The sequence below is a fragment of the Pinus tabuliformis genome, chromosome 9, assembly GCF_031772625.1.
Source record: "Pinus tabuliformis cultivar Carrire ecotype Pingquan chromosome 9, CPIR1, whole genome shotgun sequence".
Lineage (NCBI taxonomy): Eukaryota > Viridiplantae > Streptophyta > Pinopsida > Pinales > Pinaceae > Pinus > Pinus tabuliformis.
In genome coordinates, this window is record NC_142307.1 from 1,631,041,936 (window position 1) to 1,631,067,131 (window position 25,196).

Here is a 25,196-nt window from a genome sequence, read left to right on the forward strand (position 1 = left end):
CTGAAATTGTGACCTACTATAACCCTTTGAGTACTCTTTCTAATCCCGCGAGTCTATTCAAGATTGGATTCTCTAATGAAGAGTTATGCAAAATCTCCTACAATGACCTTATTATAGACTGGTTCAATAGAGCGAGCTTGTACGACATGCCACATGTCACTATTTTTACCTTAGGATTTGAAACTGATACACTGCAAACTAAAATTCATCCTATTTTTTAACTTCTTATGAAATTTCAATACGATGCTTAGAAAAAACGTTATGACGATTCTCCACAGGTCACTTGTTTGAGATATAATTCGAGATCCTATAAAAACCCTAACTTCCTTGTATCATATCTCCCGAAATATAGTGAGATATGATCTGAAATTTGGACCCGAGGTTTAGAGAGATTTTGGCTCAAATGGGTTTGTTTTTTTCTTCTGAAGCGTCCCAGAAAAGAAATTATAGTGAAAATTCCATGATGGCTTGTTTGGAGTAGAAAAACCCTAGAATCTAACCTTTGATACCAAATGTTATGAAACTAACTCACAAAATGATAGAAAAGAAAGATAAACTCCTTATAATTCATCCTCTTGGAGGGGGCCACCTCATTTACATTACACAAATGAATAATTCTTGGATGATACAAATGACAATACCTCTGTTATATATATATATGAGTTTAAAAGGTCATAATATAATCAGAGCCAACATAACAATAATAATGTAAGGGCACAATAATAATAATAGTGGGCAATATGGGGAAAACATGTGCACAAAATAGAATAAAGGGGTTGTACTAATAAAAGTAAGGGGTTACACTAGTAGTATAAGGACCTAACAATGAGGAAGTTTGACGGGAAGGATATGGTAACATGGATACTAAAAATGGAGCAATATTTTGATCTACATGATGTGAAACCCTCACAAAATGTATGCATTGCATCTTTATATTTATAACCTAATTAGTTTGTATGGTATAGATGGATTTATTCTCATAAACCACTTGTGTTGGCTTATTGGTGCCTAACCCAAGTTCAGAAATGTTTAGCCAAAAAAATCCCAAAACTACCGAACCTTTTAGCAACAGTCCACAAAGTGTGGACTGAGGTCTCACCCGAGGTAGAATGGGAGGGTACTGGAACTAGGTTTTCACACCCTAGGGATGTCTTGATGAGGTCTAGAAGTTCGCAAACCAATTCTACGCACTGCGCTACTTCCTCACAACCGTCCATTCAGAGTATCTACCTTCGCGTGGTTTGGGATACGAGTGCGAGTGCAATTTACCTTTTCTGTGCTTAATTATTATTATTGATCTTGAATTAACTTACTAAGGCACAATACTTTTTGTTACTATTTAACATAAATAGACATCCACACAATTAAACTATAAACAGATTCATAAACTAGATTATACAACAGAGATGAAATATTCCAAAACCAACTTATATTTATTAAGGCCATTATCCAGTTACAATCCACTTCCTTCCCTGCACAAACAGTTGCAGGGGTCTGTGCACACAGTTGTGGACTCTACCAGGCCTCCACGTAGACAACTACGGAGCCTCTATCTCCTACTACAGCCCTCGACTCAGACTTACAGACTGAGAGCGACTATCGATGTTAACAACCCATACACTATAGAACTTCTCTCATGCTTTTTCAAAAACCATCTTCTCCACCTAAAGCCTTGCTTTATATATACATTCTCATGGTCTGTGGACCATTGGCAGGCCAACATTATTTTACCTTATTTTCAGGCAGACTACACTTTGACTTGACTCGTTGCAACTCACGCTCCACACACTTCACGAAGCCTTTACAATACCAATATCCCCAACATTATGGGCTTTAAGCCCAAAAAACATTACGCGGGTGATCCACTACCCAACAAGCCCCGAACACAAACATCATGACTCGTCCCAAGTCACTTGGCCATTGTGGCGATCTTCGCTCAGAGTCCATCCAACAACCTCTGCGCTTCGCAGATGTCGGCCACACATTCCTTTGCTCTCTGCTGTATCAATTGTGTGCAACGTTCTGATGCATCATTGTCAGTAGTGTCCTCTTGTATTTTTGCATATGTGCCCTGCATTTGGGTCAGCTTGCTTTCGATCATAGTAGTGACCATGAATGCTTCCTTGAGCCAAGGCTGGATGCGTGCTTTAAGCCCTGCTTCTTTATGTCATGCGGTGTCCACCTGTTCTTTCAGATTTTGTACCTCCCTTATCCTGGCCAATTGCTGGGTGAGGGCAACTGTCTACGTGGTTTCCCAAACATTTTCATAAGCCTGCTGTAATTCTCGCGCTTCTTTCTCTAACTACTGCAGCTTTGGGTCCTCTTGGAGTGAGGTGAGCATTAAGAGGGATTGGTCCAACAAGCCAGTATAGTCTTGTATAGCATGCTCTATCTCGTTCAACACTAATTGAATGGCTTGGTGGTACTGCTCTGTAACTTCCACAGGTGTAGAGGATTGTGCCTTCAGTTGCATCTCTCTTATCTGCAAGTTCAGCTCCAACTGCACCTTCGCAGCCTCCTCCTGGGTCTTGTAGATTCTGGCTGCCAAATGGCAAATTTTTTCTACTGTGGGGAGTGTTGCTGGTATGACCAACTCCATAATGTTACTACTGGCCGTACTACATGTTCTACTCCATGGTTTTAGGCAACCATGCTATCGTACTGTAGGCTAAGCTGTTCTAAATTTACCTTCTACTTACTCAAGACTTAGAGAGCGTGGCCCTCCATAGCCCGAAGCTCAATAGTTACCCCATCCTACACCTTGTGTAGGTTTTCTCTAGGAAGGGTAGCCAAATTCAACCCCCAACCCCTCATGTCACCTTCGGCTGCTACTAAGATGGCTCCTTCTGGTAACAACAAAGTGTTCGTTGTGCATGTGCACAACATCTATTCAGCCTTGGTTATACCTTCCACAAGGTGTAGTGTCCTCATTCCTGAGGGTCACACCTTTAATGACTACAACTGTGCTCTAAGCGCTACCAACATAGTCATCTCCTCCATCATCAACTCTGCCAGAGCATCCTTGTCAATAAAGGTTCCTCCCACGGTCTTTGTTTTCATTGTTCATTTTCGCGCAGAAGGCTGCTCCTGGACGCGCGACCTCTTGAGTTGGGTCACATTTGTTGTAAGGTCTGTGTATCCAAGTGTCTCCTCCTCCCCATGTATATCCTGCTCCATGGGCATTACTTGGCCTTCCTCGGCCTCCTTAGCAGGCACGGTTATGGTCTATGTCATTTTCTCTAGTGTTGTTACCTCAGCCGCCATCTGCTGCATGGACACTTCCTGTTCTTGACACTTTCTCTCTGCTAGCTTCGCGATGCGCAACTTGGTCTCCTTCTTCTTCTGTTGTGCCCAATTTTTTCCAATTCTGCCAAGTCCAGGGCACGCCACTCTGGAGACCATGACGCCATTACTTCGAAGATTGCATCATCTGCAGCAATGAACAACATCCTTTCCCATGCTCAGGCTGGATCCTTGCGTGCCCAGATAAACAAATTATGTATATTTTCTTTGAATTCTGCCACAATCTGTGAAGTGTTATATACCACTGGGGACAAGCGCAACCTACAGTCGATCCACGTTCATAAACATGCCTCTACAAATGTCCAAATACCTTTATCTCTAGGAACCTCACCGCGTCTTTTGTTGCCCAGAGAGAGGTATACCTTAAGTATGTTCTGCTCCATGGCAAGAAGCTGGTTGTCTGCTAGCAGCTCCTTCGAAAGCAACAAGATGGATAAGAGCACCCACGCGTAGTGGAAGGTCTTACCCTGGACCTAAGCTTCCCTGCAATTCATCAAAAGTTCATCACAGAGAAACTATGCCCAATTGAAGTGGACCCTTTCTGCACATTATTCCACCAATGCAATTATAAATGATGGCACTTCTTCTGCACAACATTTTCTCTTGAGCTTGTTGGCCAGCACCTCGATGGTAATGCACACCCCTCGATCATTGATACTTGCAATTGCATACCCTCGCTTCCTTTTCTCTAGCTTATATTTAGCCTTCATAGCTTCTGTGAGGCCCAAGTCACTGCTCTTTCTCGGGATGTCTGCGGGATTGCTTCCTTTAATGGGCAGTCGCAAAATTTTGCAAATAAAGTGAGTCGTGATAGGAATCAGCTCCTCCAGCCAAAGATACCCATCCTGTACTAGACACATTAGTTGCTGGATGAAAAAAATTGTGATAGGCATACAGTGGTAGTGGGGTATCCATTGTAGATGGAGCAACCCAACCTTCTCCACACCTCGCAACCATTTCTGCTGCAGTAATTTTTCCACGGCCAACTGTGGGAACTTCTCACTATTCCCAAGGTCCTAGTCTTCAAATATTATATTTTGTACCTGTCCCAGTAGCAAACTGTCAAACCTTATGTCATTTCGAAGAAGTGGGGTCTGGAGCTCACTCTTCATGGCCTCCAGGTCCTTCGGTATCTTGGTTGTCCCTCTCCACGGGGGAATGTAGGAGGGTAACTCTATCACTGAAGGTGCTTGGCAGACATTTTCTACCTCATTATCCTATGCCTCAATTTGGGCTATTAGGCCTTGCAGATATTCCTCCTCCTCCTCTGTTTCAATGGTGAATAGATTTTCCCTTCTATACTAGTGATCTTTTACTAATTCGTGGGTGTCGTGGTGATACCCAAACTAGACCCATTGGCTGTTTGTTTTTCTTCGGTCACGACGTGAGTCGGGACTTCGGTACCTCTGGTGTGCCTGCTACCTCTCCAAGCTCCCCTTGGATCACCCAAGGTTCTAGGTTAACTTCCATAACTCACATGCTAGTTCTCAACATTGTGTTTATACTAGATTCGATCGGTCATGTACTCACGGGCGACAGGATAGCTTGGGGCTCTTTGCTCTGTTCTAACTCAATTCTGAAACACCCTAGAGTCACTTCGAAATTGTCCCGCAAAATTTTATAGTAACATTCAGATTTGAATTTGGCCATTCCCTCAATTCCTGATTCATTAGTACCTACTTGGTGGCAGATCTCCCTGAATCTAGCTTGTAATGCATGTCTTAATGGCCCGCCGCCTGCTCCTTTCTGCATTAAACTAGCCTTCGTGTCATGAACAGTGCCCTCAATGGTCACCTCCCAACCTATTCGCGCAACAGCACATCCCCTTAAGCGCGACCGCGAGGTTGGTGACAGAATGGCCCTACGCGGAACCTCCTTTCTACGCCAATTTCCTATAGTCTTGTTTATAATCCCACGACTTATTTCAACTACTTGAAGTTGTGAGACTGTGCCTTCTACAGATAGTTAGGTAGTCACACCCCTAGTGCGAGATTGAGCTTTTCCAGCTAGCCCGAGCTGCGGTCACCTTTCACATGCCTTTGCGTCCTGTTCCTCTTCGTATCATACCTTCCCTTGTTTAGTAAGGTGCAGTTGCAGCCATGATAGCAGGGTCACAACTCTTTCTAATGTAGTAGTAAGGCTGGCTAGACTCGATCTCATCATACTTAGTTTCTCGTAGCCCGCTTTCACGACTTCCGTTTCTAGTTTGCAGATTTCTTCATCCAATGTTATACTTCTCTTCCTCAGCCGTGGCCACTCATCATCGATCTCACGAAGTTTCATGCTTCCTCGCCAAAGGTCTTCTTCCAACTTCCTAATTCCTTTACCCAGGTCCTCGCATCCTATTCCTACTGCAGGAGTTGTGGTTTGAGGCTTCTTCTTTGTCCTCCTGGTCTCTTTTCTTCTTGTCACTATTGGGATCATTTTCGTACTCGAGTTTCTTCTTACAATCTTATAGGCCCATCGAAGCATGGGCATGGACAGGTCCCAATCCGTTCATCCCACCTGGTAGTCTTTCTTCATGATCCTGCATATCCTTTTTAATACTCTGCCATGGGGTATTTGCGGTGTGTGTCATTCTTTCAACTATTGCATCAGGTCTTGATGTTTGATCCTTAGCCTGGGTTGTGCCTGCCCAGCACGCGACTGCACCCATCAACACAGGTGGGAGTACAAACTGCTTTGTCCTAGTTGCCCAGCTCATTTTGGACAGTGGGGACTTCCAAACCATAATTACATCGTTCTCCTGCATTCGCGCCAACTCCCAATATTTTGTTGGTGCATCTGCCACCTTTGTGAGGGCGTCGCACGCAATGCCCAATCCATTGCATCGTACTGTTGTTGTTTTGGTTCTAACCTTCAAACATTGTCTAAGAGTTCATCCCCACCTATGTTCGCATCATTTTTTGGAAATTCCCTGTCTTCGGTCATCATGTACCACAGTGATCTAATCATCATGCTGCAATTTAGTGTTGAGACTTCGTGCAATCAGTTCCCCTAGTGTTCTATTTCTTCGTCAGAATCTGAAGTACAGGAACTGTCACACTCCCATGTGATTCTCCCATCTTCAGTTGGGTTTACCCTATCTTGGTCTTACGCTGTTATTTGGTAAATGTAGTCTAGCTCATCGTCGTTGTCATCTCCACGCACATGTTTAGTGTAGAGTACTCCTTCTACTGGATCTAGTGGCCCTATTACATGTAGAGACTTTTTCTCGAAGGTCATTTTTCATTTCTTCAGGTTGATGACTCCATTCATATACGTATCCCAATCTATCCCTAACAACATGGGGTAAGGGTTACTGTCATCCTCAATTTCTATTACCTCAAAGTTTGTCTTTGTGCTTGTACCTTCAATATCTGTTGGCCCTCAGTTTTGGTCCATTTTTGCTTAAGGAAACTTACTTAATTTTTATATTTTCCATCCATTTTCCATCACATCCATCTCATTTTTATGTATTTTATGCACACTCAGGTATTTAATTTTAATTTTACAATTTCTAGAAGTTTTTATGAAAATTGAGTTTCAAGTACAATTTTGGACTAGATAAGAGATTCCCATAATAGCTATATGGATGACATGTTTGCAGGACACTTGGGCTCGAGTTGGATGCATGAATGGAAAGCTTGGGAACTAGGAACAAGCTAAATCCACTTGGTTCGGTAAAATTAAGCTTTATTAGGCCCGATCAAGGCTGGTCAAACATGACTAGTCACCATAAAATCCCTAGGAAATAGGGCAGTTTTGAGATTTTATGGGATTGACCATATTTCTTGGGATGAATTGGATTAGTTTGACTTAGATAGGTGGATAAGAGTAGATATGATTGTTAGAAATATTATAGATCAATTTTTTTCACAAAACCTCTATTTAAAGCCAAGACTTTGATGGCTTATATATGTAACTTTTGTATAATTTTATGCTAAGACACTTTGGAGTTGGAAGGTAATTTGAAGAACTTGTTTCATTTCAACTTTTTGTTCATGCTTGGTTGATTTACTAAAGTTGCTATAGTTGAGATTTCTTCAAGTGTGCAAGGCAAGGGTGGAGGGCCCCCACACCAAGCTAAGTGCACTTCTTGGTTCAATTTGTATAGTTTTCATAGATTAGTTCTTGTTTCCAATGTATTTATATGTGTGGTGATTTCTGAATGAATATTGGTTTAATTCTAATCTACATGTGAAGGGACACACAAGAATTTAAGTTAAATTCCCCTTCTATTTGATCTTGAACTAAAACTGAATTTCATTCTCCATTTTTTATTTGAAGTTATTTCTGCATTTCTAGTTTGAAGCAATGGTGATTGTGATATAGTGGATTGTGAAGAAGGAAAATCTAGACCTCCTTAGTTAGGAGCCTCTTCTTTTACATCTTCTGCATCATAAACCATTGTTAATTAGTGCTCTTAGATTTAACTTCATGAAAGTAGTATTGTAGGGAAGGACAACCTGCTTCTCCTAAGTTACGAACCTCTTCCCTCATATACTACATAAATGAATTAGAAATTGTTAAAATAGGTCTATATTTGTAATATGTAGTTCTTTAAATCTTTAAATTTTATCTTCTAGACTTGATTATATCTGATGTCCATATACTGTCGATTTTCCTCCAAGTTTTACAAACCCGGATTGATAATTAAATACTTCTGTTAATTTATGTTAATAAATTAGCCCAGCATTTTGGCGTTGTTGCCGAGGAGGCAATTATCAGCATAGTCAAATAGAAGATAAACAAAAACACTAAAATTTTAGTTAGTATACATTTCTCTTAGTTATGTTTCTTTATGCCTAGAAATAGAGATACTAATAGTAGATTTCCCAAAACAAAACCCCCCCAAAAAAAGAAAATAAAAAATAAAAAAAAAACTACAAAATCCATCTACAAGACAAGATCTAAAAAATTATGTTAAAGAAATCATTTAGAGAAGGAGGCTATGCCACCACAAAACTATTCTCAAGTCCTTGTCCTCAATTTAGAATGCTCACTAGGGATGAATCTTTATGTCAAAGGATAGAAGAGCAACAAAACATCCATGAGGATGATCCACAGGAAGAGAATCTAGAACACTCTTCTAGCTATCTTTGTGAGGGGGTGAATGAGTCATGGATCACAAGCAATGAAGATCAAACATTAGAGCTAGAAATTGAAGAATTTCTAGCAAGTATATCACACGATCCCTTGTGCATTCAAGATTTTGAACAAGTATCACAAGAAGAGTTTTGTGCTATGAAAATTAATGAGAACCAAGCAGACAAAGATAATCTTAAAACTTGGTTTCAACTAGTGGTTAGCTCACAACACTACTCCATTCTTCAACATTATTTCTCATCAAATATTTATGATCAGATAAATTTTCATGTCCAAACATTCATTAAATTATATTTTTCTTATTTGGATATGAGTTTACTTATGATCTTGTTAAGAAAATGGATGCACTGGAAATTCTCTTATACTTGAGAGAATGAATTATTTTTCTAAAATAGAATAGGATAGAATAGAATAAATAAACAATTCAAATGAATTCACAATAAGACTTCCATAATAAATTTGTTTCAAACTATTTCTTCAAATCATTGTTCAATATTCATTTGAAAGGACTACATGGCAAAATGCAGTAAGAACAAGCCCATTTTGGGTAACCATATATGATCATTCTGAAATCATGCATATCTCTTGAAATTTATTTTTGGAATCCATTTTGAAGTTTTCAATTTATATCACAAATAAAAATGTGATCAAAATCAAAACTAGGTCTCCAGTGAAATGTTGAGGATAGAGTTTCTACAGACTATATTTGAGGTGTCTAATGGAAACATTTTTATCTAAAATTAATAGGGAAGATAGCCCTTGGAATCTAGTTTCCAAATCAATTTGGATCACTTCAATCAAGTATCATATGAAAAAGTTATTCTTGAAATACTAACAGCTTGTCGAAAAGTCTGCATGGTGACAATTCTAGGTCTTAACTGATCATTGGCATATTTGACATACAAAATAATCTTCTTTTCAAAACCTGTTTATATGGGAGATATATACTCCATTCTAGTTTAAGACACAATTTTAATCATCCCATTTGGATATGAAATGAAGAAGTTATGCCACATTTAGTGACCGCATGTCTTCAAACCAACCTAGTAAAACTCTGCCTCCTAGGTCTGTTCATCACAAATTTTGTGATATCCAGCCCAGGAATTTTTAAAACCTATTTCTACAGGAAATAGAAAAATGAATCTACTTTAATATCCAAGTGGAATCACATTTATATGATTTGTATCGAAGAAGTTACACTTCAAACAGTGACTGTTGGTCTAGTTAAAAATTAACAAGCAGCTTTATCAAACATGGCACTCCTTATAATTTTTACCATATAATTTTAAACCATTTTGAAAACCTCTTTATACTGGAGGTAGCCATATAAATTAACTTCAACGTGGCTTTGAAATCACTCTAATTGGATATAAAATGAATATTTTGTAAACAAAGCACCGCTAGGATGTCTAGGCTGACCACCATTCCTCAAGGGGTAAATAAATGCAATTGGTTTGTATATCATCTTTGGACTTGTTTTATAAGAAATGCTTGTAATGATTTACATATTTATTGGAAGAAGAGAGACTATACACCTCTCTTCCTCCACAATCTAATATTGTATTGTAGGTAAGTGCTATGTTTTTGCAGGTCATAGGACGAATGAAGGAGTGAACTCCATGGATGAAGTAATTTTCAAAGTCAAATTCATATTCCAGAATATGAATACAAATGTTCAAGTCAAAGAAAATTGAAAATTCACCTGATGTTGAGTTCATTCAATGAAACTCAAACTCTTGAAGCTTGCTCTTAGATGCTGACTACCAACATCGACAAACCCTACAACATGATCGAGATCAAGGCAAAAAGACATGAGGCTAATCATCAAAAGAAGGAGTCAAGTTCTGTACCATATCAAGTCACAAAGAAGCCTTTCATAAGCCATATTGTTCATGATTTCATCCATCATCCTTATTGTATGCTCCGCGATCTATTATCCATCCATTTACTACTATCTCATGACTTCAATATAACCTATTTCCATAAGCTTTTCATACTTGCCTACTCCATTACACCCCACCTCCATCTAGAAAAGGAAAAATATATAAAAAAAAAAAATAGAAAAAGATCAAAAATAATAAAGGAGTTTGGTTGTGAAAATCCATGAAAGTGTCACAATACAAACTCGAATTCATATCAGAAAACTAGCTTTTTTGGCCAATATAAATTCTCTATTTTGTTTTACCATTTCTTCAGTTTGAGTTTGCAGGAATCATCCTCCAAAATAGACAAGACTTGAGGACAACTCTTCCCATCAGCAAGGGGGAAGATCGCAAAAGAAACTTAGTTGTGCAGCTGAATTGACGATGGAACTTGTATTGTTGGCAGTTGGGACCTGAAATATTTTTGAAATCAATTGCAAAGGGACCTGAAATGTAGAAAAAACATGTATATATTGCATAAAAATGTACATGACAGAGGGGACCTGAGTTATTATGAATCAATTGCAGAGGAACCTGAACAACATCAACAATCAATGGACCAGAATCAATGAAGAATGTAGAATAGGAAGAATAAATAAGCTCTATGTTTCTATCTATCTATGATATTCAAATAAGACAACTTCATCCAATACTATTAAAGAACAAAAACATTCATCCAATACTATCAGGGAAGTAAAAGTATAGTAAGTGCACAATTATGCTCTTGTAAATTCAAATTTTTGTAAAAATTTTTAAACTTTGTTAAAATTGAGTTAATACATGAATGCATATTTTATATTCTTCACATTTTCCTCATCCTATACCCATTATCTTAGACCTAATCCTATATTTATATTCTATATCCCATTCATATATTTCATATTCATTCCATAACCCTAACATTTCATAACCCTAAATATCATTTTATATTTACCTATGTATATCCTATATTTATTTCCTACATTCCATATTCATTTCATAACCCTAACCCTAAGTATATAATCTTAAGTACTTTTCCTCTAAGCAAAAGGGATTAAAAGATGTAATGAAACCTGCACAAACAAACCAAGCAATTAGCATCATGGAAATAATTTTAAACATGACCTGAATGGTCATTTTAAAATTAAAACGATATGTTAAAACAACATAGGAGATATAAGAGATGCACATATTGCAAAGCATACAAATCAAAACAATTAAACCTTATCATGGTGCATAAGAAGAAATGCTATTAGTAATATATGCATGAAATACGATACGGTGGCAAGTATATGGTAATATGACGGGGTAAGGCTATTATCATAGCAGACTTATGGAAATACATTGCAATAAATAGCAAACATGCGCATTATGGAAAAGCCATTAAACAAATCAAATCGAAATGATTTATGGGTGTATGGTTCATATGGTGGAAATACAATGAGAAGGGATGAATGGTGAATGCAAGTAGCTGTAGGTAGTAGCAAAAGTGCAAAACAAAACCATGATTCATGCAACCAATGTGGAAATCAAAACATAGTATATATGTTATATGGTATTGCGGGGTTGATATGCAGGACATCCACGAATGGATTGGAGGATGGCCACAAATGAATCAAATGTAAGCCAAGGTATATAAGCTGAGCTAAAATCATAATAAAAAAAAATTGAATTCAAATGCAGAAATAATGAACCATATTGTCGACAGCAGGGTTGAAATAATTTCGATTTAGTATGCAATTTGCACGACATCCGATCAAAGGACAACAACCAAACAGTGAAACAATCAAAACGTTTTGAAACAAGAAGAAAAAAACCCTGTGCGTATTAACAGAGAAGAGCTCTACCATTGTTGAAGCTCAGAACTGTAAATTTGTTCCCATCACAGCCGTTGAGAGGCTCTGGAAGACGGTAGATGCCATTGGTTAGCAGTTGAGGGAAGTAAAATGTTTTGACAGAGGAAGCGAAGGTAGAAATAGAGCACTGAGAACCTGGAGAGATAAGAAGAATAAGTGGAGATAACTGAGGGATAAGTTAAGAGATCTGGCCGACGTGTAAGCTCAAGCAAAATAGACTGAGAGAGAGATTTCGTTTTCATTAATGCAACAGATATTTTTGAGGAAATCTCGGGATATTTTATTTATTTATTTTTTAATGAAAACATCAGTTATAAGATAATGCTTCTACCACCGCTAAGATGTGTCACTGTCGTTATTCATTGAGACTCTTCCATCAGTAAAGTCGTAGGGTGTTTAAATGAAGTTTAACAGTGGAAAATGCAGTTAATTGGGCCACAATACAGAGGAATCATGCCACTTCTCCAACAACAGTCAGGTATACTTTATAAAATCGCCAAGTTTGTATCTAAAATGCAGTGTTTGCATACTGAAATTGATTGTTTGCATGATAACATGGCTTTAGATTAATTGCACAGTGAGTTTGCTTGCACAAATAATGCACGAGGAACTAGCTTTAGGTTAATGAATGTGTTGTTAACTGTGAGATGGAGACAATAAAATAAATCATCTCACAGATGTCAGTTCTCCACAAAATAGATTGTTTATTATGGTTTGACTACATGCTAAAGTAATGCATGAAAATTTTGAGTGAAATTTTGAAAACATGTAGTTGGCTGAGCCTAAAACTACACCTGTACATGTGTTTTTATGATCAAACAATCAATTTTCAGTTTGATGCATGAAGGAATGGGTCAATAAAAACAGAGTTTGGGCTTATGTTTGAAGATTTGGGTACGTAGAGCCAAAATTACATTGACTGTCATATGTTGATTGTATAAACAGTGTAATGGTTTATATTGGTCATTGGGTAGTGAATTGTCATATGTTGATTAAATAGAACAACACAGGGGTTTATATTGGTCGTTGGAGCAATGAAGAGTCATATGTCGATTGGATATGTTGAAGATTGGTTATTAAGCAGAATTGTATATTGGTTATTGGGCAGAGAAGTATTGCATATTGAAATATACATAGGGCTTCAATTTAAACTCGGTGAAAAAAACTAGTCTGAGATTATATTAAGAAAAACAAAAATAGATTCATTCTATTGTTTTCTTCATATATTTCTATTTCAAAATAGAGCTCAGGTTTTTTACAGAGGTATATACAGGAGAATGATTGATTGCATGGACAGAACAGAAACTGGTTATTGAATCAGAGAATAAGAAAAATGTTTGTTTCTTTTCTACAAAGGGTAATGATTTAAAAAAAGCAGTGACTTATTGTTGCAGTTAGACGGAAATTAAACAAGCTTGCAATTCAATTTTTTTTTTAAAAAGAACATCAGAAAGAGGTAAGCATGATAGTGAAGAAGCATTTGAAGAGAGAAATTGATTTCAAATTTGATGATCATGAAAATTTTATTCAGTCCCAGAAAGGCATTTCGATTTTTGAAAGCCACTATTTTTCGTTGCCTTTTTCTGAGTAAAATAAAATGAAATTTGAAAAACGAAAACATGGGTTTTCTTCAGAATGAGCTTAATTAGGTTGTAAGGGGGCCATTTTCTCAAATTCATGTCTATTTGGGATATTTTTATGGTTCTTTTGACCCATATTTTGGAGATTGCGTGGGTAAACTAGTGGCTAAATTGAAAGTGAATGCCTAGACATAAAAAAATTTGCTTCTTTTAGTGAGATGTAAGAGCAACTAGATATTGGATCCTTTGAGTAAAATTGTTGATATTGCTAATTTGAGAGGGACATGAATCTTGTGTCAGAATGTATTGCAAAATTCAAGTTTTATTTGTTGTCTTCTCTAAAGCTGCTCATCCGGAATAATATATTGGCATTTTATCATCAGAGGAGGAAGAGTGTAAAGTTTTTGAATCTGTATGTTGATGGTGAAACCTCATCACAGGTAGCTCAAGAGAAGGCTTCATCTTTAAGGGTCAGAGCTACAGGTACATCAGCAGGCCAGTCAACATATAGAAGTAAAAGGTCAAAAGGAAGAAACAAGCATGAGGACATGATTGAAGATCAGCAAGGGGGAGATGTTGGTCCTTAGTTTTGGTCTATTTTTGCTTAATGAAACTTACTTAATTTTTATATTTTCCATCCATTTTCCATCACATCCATCTCATTTTTATGTATTTTATGCATATTCAGGTATTTAATTTTAATTTTACAATTTCTAGAAGTTTTTATGAAAATTGAGTTTCAAGTGCAATTTTGGACTAAATCAGAAACTCCCGTAATAGCTATGTCAATGACATGTTTGTAGGACACTTGGGCTCGAGTTAGATGCATGAATGGAAAGCTTCAAAACTAGGACTGATCTAACTCCACTTGGTTTGGTCAAAACAAGCTTTATTAGGCCCAGTCAAGGCTGGTCAAACATGACTAGTCACTAGAAAATCCCTAGGAAATAGGGCAGTTTTAAGATTTTATGGGATTGACCATATTTCTTGGGATGAATTGGATGAGTTCAACTTAGATAGGTGGATATGAGTAGATATGATTGTTAGAAAGATTATAGATCAGTTTGTTTCACAAAACTTCTATTTAAAGGCAAGACTTTGATGGCTTATATATGTAACTTTTGTATAATTTTATGCTGAGAAGCTTTGGAGTTGGAAGCTAATATGAAGAACTTGTTTCATTTCAATTTTTTGTTCATGCTTGGTTGATTTACTGATGTTGTTGTAGCTGATATTTCTTCAAGTGTGCAAGGCAAGGGTGGAGGGCCCCCACACCAACCTAAGTGCACTTCTTGGTTTAATTTTCATAGTTTTCATAGATTAGTTATTGTTTCAAATGTATTTAGATGTGTGATGATTGCTGAATGAATATTGGTTTAATTCTAATCTACATATGAAGGGACAGATAGTAATTTAAGTTAAATTCCCCTTCTATTTGATCTTGAACTAAAACTGAATTTCATTCTCCATTTTTTATTTGAAGTTATTTCTACATTTTTGGTTTGAAGCAATGGTGATTGTGATATAGTAGGATTATGAAGAAGGACAATCTGGACCTCCTTAGTTAGGAGCCTCTTCTTTTACATCTTCTGCATCATAAACTATTATCAATTAGTGCTCTTAGATTTATCTTCATGAAAGTAGTATTGTAGGAAGGACAACATGGTTCTCTTATGTTAGGAGCCTCTTCCCTCATATATTACATAAATGAATTATAAATTGTTAAAATAGGATTATATTTGTAATATGTACTTCTTTAAATCTTCAAATTTATCTTCTAAACTTGATTATGTCTGATGTCCATATACTGTGGATTTGCCTCCAAGTTTTACAAACCCAGATTGATAATTAAATACTTGTGTTAATTTATGTTAATAAATTAGTCCAACAATATCCACTATTACCCCTTGCAATTTTCCCATGGGCACGATCTTTTTTTGGTTCGCCATCCGTAATTGAATTGGAGACCACTGTAATACGGGCCGGCCCATTTGTTCCCAAGTCTATTTTGGTAACACATTCATGTCCAAACCCAGGTCGAGGACTACCTGATCCATCTCATATTCGCCAATTTGCACCGTTTAGTGCATTTCCCTCTGAGTTCGCAGAGCATGCTTCTTAGTCCTTCGAACTACATGTGGTTCTCGTGATCCTGCACACCTAGTGATCAGCTCTTGGAGTCCTTTAACTACCTGATTGTCTCGTAGCAGCTTCATGCATGTCTCTAAAAAGGTAGTAAGTATAGACAGATCCATTCCCAGTTCTGGTTGATCTTTACTACCTAAATTAGAGGCCTCCTTGAAGCTCTTTGTAGCTTCCATAACCGTTTCCTTTACACGTTGTGATTCAGGCTCATATTCTTTCGTAGGGACCTTACGAACCCATGTATGATCCTTGAGTTGCTTTCCCTTGTCTTCTCCTATAGTCATGCCACTTCTAAGAACCATATTCATGTTGGGGTCTTCTTCACGTGGTTCAGACCTCATAATTTGGATATTTTGAGTGGAAGTAGGCTGTAGTACCCCTTTCTCGTGCATCTGCGTGATCAACGTCAGACAATCTACTGCTTCATGATCAAACTAATAATAATAAGAAAACATATCCTAGTCGGATTCGTATAGTCTCATGCGTAGTTCGTGGGTCCACCGTAATTGTAGCAGATTAATTGTCTGCACCCTCGTTTGGGTACCATTCCTCCCCGTCCTCAACCTCACCCTTGAAGTCCCCCCACGCAATTGCTGCAGCTGGATCAAGGCCTCACGTTTCTTTCTGCATTCGATAAGCTGGGGTCCTATCCATCATTAGTTCATAGCTATGACATGTTCCTTCATTGTGGCCCACTGATCTACAGAAATTATAGTACAGTTGTTGCAGAGTCTAGGTATACTTCTGCAGCAGGTGACAATTGTCTGTTGTGTGCTTTCCTCCAACCTAACAAATCGCGCACCAAAGTGCAGGGGGCACACTTGGCCCTACTTGTGCCTTCGGTCTCAACAACGTTGGTCCCCCTCCTACCAAATAGTTCGTAAATACATGATAGTGATCCTTATCGTGACCTTGGCCTTTACATTATATTCACCACATTCTTCCCGCACCTCTGGCCAAGGTGCCCTATCCTGCTTCAAACTTTGCATCTCCAAGAATAGGATTTGTGGTTGTGCATGGCTTTGTTGGACTCCCAACCCCAGGTCCTATATTGGTGTTTCGTGCAATCTCATCGCCATTTCCAATGCCTCTACCTGGGTTGAAAGCTTCTGTTGTGACAGTGCCATCATCAGATGTGTTGTTAAAGACGCCACAAACCATGCATGGTGATGCGCATCTGTCAGTGTCATAGTAGCCTCACGGATCATACTTTTCAGCCTCTGATCCAGATCCCAAGGGTTTTCACCTGAAAGCATTGTGATCTCCTTGAATCTGATGATCGATTGTGTCTCTGATTTCAGCTGGCTAAATTCTCTATTCAATGCAATATGAATCTCTGCTATTTTGGCATTCGGGTGATCATTCAAGTGCTTGATATACCAACTCAGCGTGTAATCCTATAGCACACTTACCAATGTGGCCTTCTTAATATTATCATCCATAACCCCGTGTGCTTCCCACATTGCTCTTACTACGAACCAAAACTAATGTGGATATTCATTTCCTACTCCTTTGAAAATGGGAAACTCGATCGCACTCGCCATGCTAAATTGTAGGTTTGGTGGAGGCAGTGTGGGCAAAGATGGAGGTGAAGAAGGTGACGGAAGTGGTGGCGTGAGCGAGGATGATAACTGTGGAATGCAATTCTTGATCAAACTGACTGCACTCCTAAGAGATACCCAAACATGGTCTTCCTCACTTGCTCGTAGAGGTGAAATTAAAGGATTGTTTCCTAACCCTTCAATCCCTTTGTAGACCTTTCTGCTCTGTGTCGTTCCACTCATTAATGTATTTTCATCACCCATTTTTCACATAACAACATCTTGATCCAAGTATTCAAATACTTGATGTACTTACCTCACGGTCCCTTGAGAAAACATCTTTCTGCTTCATTGTAGCTGATAGTTGTGTCTATCGCAAATTTAGTGATGAACGCTCTTATTATCTGATCTAGCCAATGATCAATGGCGCATGCGATCTTATCTTCATATGCCTCTAGCCTCCACACCAACTCTGCAGTCCACACTATTAGTTGATCGAGCTTGCACCTTCCCTGGCTGTCTACTACCCTCGTTATCCAATTGTACAGTTCTGAATAGAAGGTTGCGAGCAAGATCTCGTGGATTTTTGTATATATGAAGTGATCCAACAACCTCTTCTCAGATATGTGCGGTCTTTTGTTTTCATGTATTACAAACTCGCGCAGCTTCTGATCCAACCAATCTTCAATTTCTTCTTTGTAGGGTTCCAGTGTTCTGACACCAGGCATCCCTTAGGTAGATCCCAATCCTGGTGGTGGAACCATTTGTTGGCTTATTGGGGCCTGACCCAGCTTTAGAAATGTTTAGACAAACAAATCCCAGAACTACCACCCTTTCAGCAATAGTCCGCAGAGCGCGGACTGGAGTCTCACCTAAGGTAGTAAGGGAGGGTGTTGGAACCAGGTTTTCACACCTTAGGGATGTCTTGATGAGGTCTAGATGTTTGTGAACTGATCCTATGCACTGCGCTACTTCCTCGCAACCGTCCGTTCAGAGTATCTACCTTCGTGTGGGTTGGAAGATTAGTGCAAGTGCAATTTACCTTTTCTGTGCTTAATTATTATTATGGATCTTGAATTAAGTTACTAAGGCACAATACTTTCTGTTACTATTTAACATAAATAGACATGCATGCAATTAAACTGTAAATAGATGCATAAACTAGATTATAGAACAGAGACACAATATTCCAAAACCAACTGATCTTTATTAAGGCCTTTATCTAGTTACAATCCACTTCCTTCCCTCCGCACATAGTTGCAGACTCTACCAGCCCTCCGCGCACACAACTACGGAGCCTCTATCTCCTACTACAACCCTTGACTTAGAATTACAAACTCAGAGTGACTATCGTTGTTAAAAACCCATACACTATAGAACTTCTCTGATGCTTTTTCAAAAATTGTCTTCTCCACCTAGAGCCTTTCTTTATTTATACATTCTCATGGTCCATAGACCATGGGCAGGCCGACTCACTTTCTATTATTTTACATTATTTTTGGATGGACTACCCTTTGACTTGACTCGTTACAACTCACACTCCGCACACTTCACGGAGCCTTTACAATACCAATATCCCTAAAATTGTGGGCTTTAAGCCCAAAAACTATTACGTGAGAGACCCGCTACCCATCAACTTGTCACTTGGTCATTTTTTATGGAGGAAGTGATAGAACATTATGAAGACATGAATATCGACACCTTGTTCAGCGAATTGATAAATCTCAAACAGGGTTCAATGCTAGAGCACATTTAATACTTTCAAAAGTTTAATATTAGGGTAACTAATATTTGTCTTTAGGAACTTCATTCATTGGAGAAGTTATTCATAGTGGCATGAAAATTTAAAAGTAAAATTGTGGAAACAAGGAAGTCTACCAGTCACAACTATAAAGATGGAAGTTTACTACTCCTAATATTCAACAACATACACGGTTGACACCACAATAATTGGAGGAAGAAAGAGAAAAAGGGCTATGTTACAGTTTTGATAGAAAATACACTATAGGTCATAAGTGTGCTAGGAAGAAATTATTATACATAGAAGAGGAGGAAAAAAAGGAACAAGAAAAATTAAAAGAGGAGGATATATAGCAAGAACCAACACTAGAGAAAGAATAAATCAACCCGGCCGTATATTGTAATGAAATGGAAATATTTACCACTCCTCAAACTCTCAAGAATGAAGGACATGTTAAGAAGAAAAGAGTAATAGTTCTAATTGATTCAGGTAGTATCCATAATTCTATTCGTTCTAATATAACTAAGCAATTAAATTTCTTCCTATATCCAACACAAGAGTGTCAAGTGATGGTTGCAAATGCAAGAACTATAAATTTCTCTTGAAAATGCCATAATATAAAGTTAACCATTTGGGGATATGTATTGAATAGTCCAATGCTCTCTGTTCCAATGGCTGGTGCTGATGTTGTACTAAGAGTCCAATGTTCACAATGTTTTGGGATGATAGCTTTTAATTTTCAAGACCTTTTCTTACTTTTTTTTTGGGAAGGAAAGGAAGTTGAATTAAGGGTTGTTAGAGGGAAAGTAGGAACGATAATCAGCTCTAATGACATGAAAAATATTTTGAAGAAAGAACACCATGGCGTAGTTGCACAACTATGCTAACTAGAGGTTCAAATATTGAAATCATCTATTTCTCCAGATCTCCAAAAGGTCTTGGACAATCATTGCAAGGTATTTCATACTCCTAAAGGCCTCCCACCTATTCGTGTCTATGATCATGCTATTCATCTTATTCCAGGAAGTGTTCCTCCAAGCATCAGGTCTTACAGATATCCCTGAGCTCAAAAGAGTAAAACTAAACATATGGTTGCATAAATGCTAGTGGTTGGTAAAATCCAGCCTCGTCAAATTTATTTATTTTCTCGAGTAGTATTGGTGCACAATAAGGATGGATCATGGCGTATGTTTCCATATTATAGGGAGCTCAACAAGCTCACTGTTAAAGATAAATTTCCCAATCCCGTCATTGATGAATTGTTGGATAAATTACAGGGAGCAATTTACTTCACGAAGTGGGGTCTTCGTTTAGGATATCATCAAATTAGAATGAAGACCAAAGACATTCTGAAAACAACATTTAGAACTCATGAGGATCATTATGAATTTTTTTCATGCCTTTTGTCCTTACTAATGAACCTTCCACATTTCAAGGTTCGATGAATTCCATTTTCAAACCCTTCCTTAGAAAATTTGTATTAGTATTTGTTTATGATATACTAATCTAGAACATCCCTTGGACAGATCATGTTCAATATGTTTACAGGGTGCTCAAACTATCGGAGGAGAAATAATTATATGGAAAAACCTCCAAATGTTTCTTTGTAGTATAGGAGGTGGAATATTTGGGTCATATTGTATCTCATGAGGGTGCTAAGGTAGACCCTAAGTAAATTAAATCCATTACTGAATGAAAAAATCCCACAACCATAAAACATCTTCAAGGATTTCTCGGGTTGACAGGGTATTATCACAAGTTTGTTAAGAATTATGCGAGAATAGTAGCACCTCTAACAACATTAATAAAGAACTATGGATTTTCTTGGACTCCAGAAGTAGCTAAGGCGTCTGAACATCTAAAAGAGGAAATGTTCCAAGCGCCAGTCTTAGCTATGTCAAAATTCACAGAATCCTTTAGTTTGAAATGTGATGGCTTGGGAAATGGAATTGGTGTTTTTATAATGCAAGAAGGAAGACCCATTGCTTTTGAAAACAAATCAAATGAAAGTATTTACACAAACCTATTTATGTGAAGGAAATGTTGGCAATACTACATGCACTAAATAAATGACAACCTTACCTAATGGGAAAACACTTCAATGTAAAAACAGATCATGATAGTCTCAAATGATTTTTGGACAAAAAATTATCCTCAAAAGAGCAGCAAAAATGGGTCACAAAGATGTTGGCCTAAGACTCTGAAATCATCTACAAAAAAGGGAAGTAAAATGTTATTGCAAATGCACTCGCAATGAAGGATGAGGATGTGGAATAATTGCTTTGTTCCATTTCCATTATTGAGCCTGATTAGATAACTAAAGCAAGGGATGAATCGAAGAATGAGGAAGAGGTGTGGATACTCATTCAAAAGTTGTAGCAAGATCCCAATACATATGATACATTTAGCTAGAAAAATGATTCATTATGGTACAAATATCTCTTGTATATTTGTAAGAATTCCCAACTGAACAAAAAGATTCTTCTGGATCTGCACACCTCTCCTTAGGAGGGAAGTCATGATTTTTAAAAACTTACCACAGGGTCAAGAAGGAAATTTTTTGTGATGGCCTTAAAACTGATATCCAAAAGTTTGTGGCAGAATGTTTGGTTTCCCAAAAAAATAAATTTGATACAATTAAGACCTTAGGTCTATTAAAACCTTTAGTGATTCCAAGTCAGCATTGTGAGGAGGTCTCAATTGATTTTATCATAAGTTTACCCAAGTTTGAAGGAAAGAGTGTCATCATGGTGGTATTTTATAGACTTACTAAATATAGACACTTTTGTGCATTATCCCATCACTTTAAAGCCAGTACAATTTTTACTACATTTATGGAAATAATTCAAAACCTACATGGAAACCCAATGATTATTTTATGTGATAGAGATCACATTTTGACTAGAAATTTTTGTACAAAATTATTTTCTTATATTGTTAATCAATTATCTCATAGCTCATATTTTCATCCTGAATTTGATGGGAAAACTGAGATAGTGAACAAATGTTTGGAAGGATATTTTTTTTTCTTTGTATCTGATAAAAAAACATAATGGGTCAGGTGGTTACCTCTAGTTGAATGGTGATATAACACTTCCTTCCATATAACAACAAAAATGACCCCATTTATGGCACTTTATGGATATCATCCACCATTATCACATCATATTTAATTCAAAATTCTAACGTTCAAGCAGTGGAATATCACATCGAGCATCAACAACAAGTTCTCCAACTCTTAAAGGATAGCCTCACTCTAGCATAGAATTAAATGAAAAACAAGTAGATCAACATTGTAGTGAAAGAAGTTTTGATGTAGGTGACTGGGTATTTTTATTAGTACAACCATACAAACAAATGTCCGTCAAGAAAGCTAAGAAGGACAATAAATTATCACCCAAGTGCTATGGTCTTTACAAGGTGTCGCAAAAGATTGGTATTATGGAATATGAATTGGAGTTTCCTGCATCTTCTTGAGTACACCCAATTTTCCATGTTTCATTCTTAATGACAATGATTGGTGACAAGCTCCCAGTTGAAAAAGTGTTGCCAAAACTTGATGAAGAAGGAAAAATCATATTAGAGCTAGGAGTCATGGAAACAAGAACTTGACAACTATGGAATCATGGGAGGATGAGAATTTTATATAGAAGCATCTAGAACTACTCAAGCGTTGAGAACAACACTTTTTTGAAAGAGAGGAGCATGTTAATTCCCTATAATACTAGTGTATTCTGCTTATTGTTATTGTTAGTGTAGCCTGCTATTGTTGTTATTGTGCCCCATAGAAGCCCAATATTATTATTGTTGTGCCCTTACATTATTATAGATATGTAGGTTCTGATTATATTGTGACACCTTAGACTACTCTATATAGCAAGGAGTTCCTATCATTTGTATCATCCAAGAATTGTTCATTTATGTAATGTAAAGGAGGCTTCCCCATCAGAGAGGATAATTTTTAAGTCGTTGATCTATATTTTCTACTATTTTGTGAGTTAGTTGCATAACATGTTGGTAGAATGTTGTCATAATAATTAACATTATAGTAGAATTTAAATATATTATAAAAAAAATTAGTTGTTGTCTCAGGTTTTTTTCAACAAAAGACTATTCTTAGTCTTGCAACATTATTTTTCATTCAGAGCCAATATTTCAAAATTATATATATTTTAGTATAGTTTTCGTTTTGTATTAGAAAATGAAAAACAGTAATACTAGTCCTTAGTATATCAATTATTCCTATTCTGGTTTTGATTCTAAATTCAATATTATAATCTTGCTAAACACTTTTCTTCATTAATTTTTATAGTTACCTCAAACATATGGAATTTATATGACGATGATCATAACCTATAACAACATACTTAATTTCCTCAAGAACAACTTAAATACATATCCTAAACACTATTATACACATTTTTTATATTCTAACTCATATTTCATTATCAATTAGATCTAACCCATATTTCATTCCTCAAACTTTGTCATCAATCATAAAGAAAAATTCTTTATTTTGTGCATGCCCAGGAAGAATAATAAACTATAATCAGATGGCTTATGCATGCAAATATAATAATTGAATTAATCCTAGTAGAATACTCAAATATATTATATTCTATAAATTCATACCATTAACTAGTCAAAATTTACATTAACAGAGGAACGCAAGTTGTCTAACAATAATTACTTCTTCGAAAATTATTTAGGAGCTAAGCATATTTCTCTCGACTATGAAATGCCTCTTCCAATGCCCCCCGAGCTAAGATCTTATTACCCTCACAAATCAATAGCCACTTTGATTCATGGGTGGTTTTCTTTTATGAATTTCTTCCCAACATTTTTTTTTAAAACTTCTTGCTTTAAGGTTTTCCAACCTTTTCCCTATGCCTTTTTGTTTTTAGTTTTTCAAAAAATATTCTTTTATTTTTATTTAAATCGCGCCTTTTTCTCATATTGCGCTTTATTCCTCCCCACAATATTTATCTCCAACCAAGTGATTAACATAATACTTCTCTCCCATTATTTTAATTTTATTTCTTTTCATTGTTTTCTCGAAGATAGTTTTGGGAGAATTTTAGGGAAGGTCCATCATATGTACTTAACCATCAATAACATTTCCTAAGATGACAATAAGTCTTGTAAAATCTAGTGTTCTTCCTGAATATTTCCAGGAATTCTGTTTAATAACGCGAATAATAATAAAATAATTACATCATCACATAAGTCTCATCATGGCTTCCATTGCTATGAAATCCAATAATAGTTCAGTGTCTAAAAATGGTAAATGCTTGAAAATTTGAGCCATAGGGGTGTAACATAAGCACTGTGGAACTTTAAGTATTCATGGAGAAGCCTTACATATACTCTTATCATGACTTCTTTATTTTGCATAATGTATTTACAAAGAATCTTGTCCTTGGTCGACTGTAATTTTCCTTCTTATCTCTAGTGTTTATATGTGTTAAGAGGACATCTTGTTGTGGTTTTTGATGTTGTTGGAAGAGGTTCGGTCCAACATTTGGATGCGAAACCTGCTAATACTATCAATTTTCAGTTGAAAAATGACAAATAATATATATGTTTTTAGTGGTAACAACCTTTGATTATTATATAAGCCTATTTCTTCAGTATTATTGAACATGCCTTAATTCAATATTTTGTTGAAAATACATTTTATCATATTTATTGTTAGGGTAGCATTCACTAGCATGGAAAATCCTTAAATAATAATCGATAAATGTTAGGTACACCCTCATATTTAATGTCTTGCAAATATGAATATGTGAAGGAGAGCATTAAAATGTACTTGCAAATCCCACATTAGATAAGGAGAAAGTCATTTGGGAGAAGAAGGAAAAGAAAGCTTATTCCCTAATTGCTACTTTTATAGGTGAATAGGTGAAGCATCATATAGTTTCCATTAGAAATTGTTGTTGTGTGTTAAGGAAGTTGAAAGATCGATATGACTGATGCTCAAAATTGGAGTTTGTTCAACTAATAGTCAAACATTTCAATCTTGAATTTAAAGACAATGATCC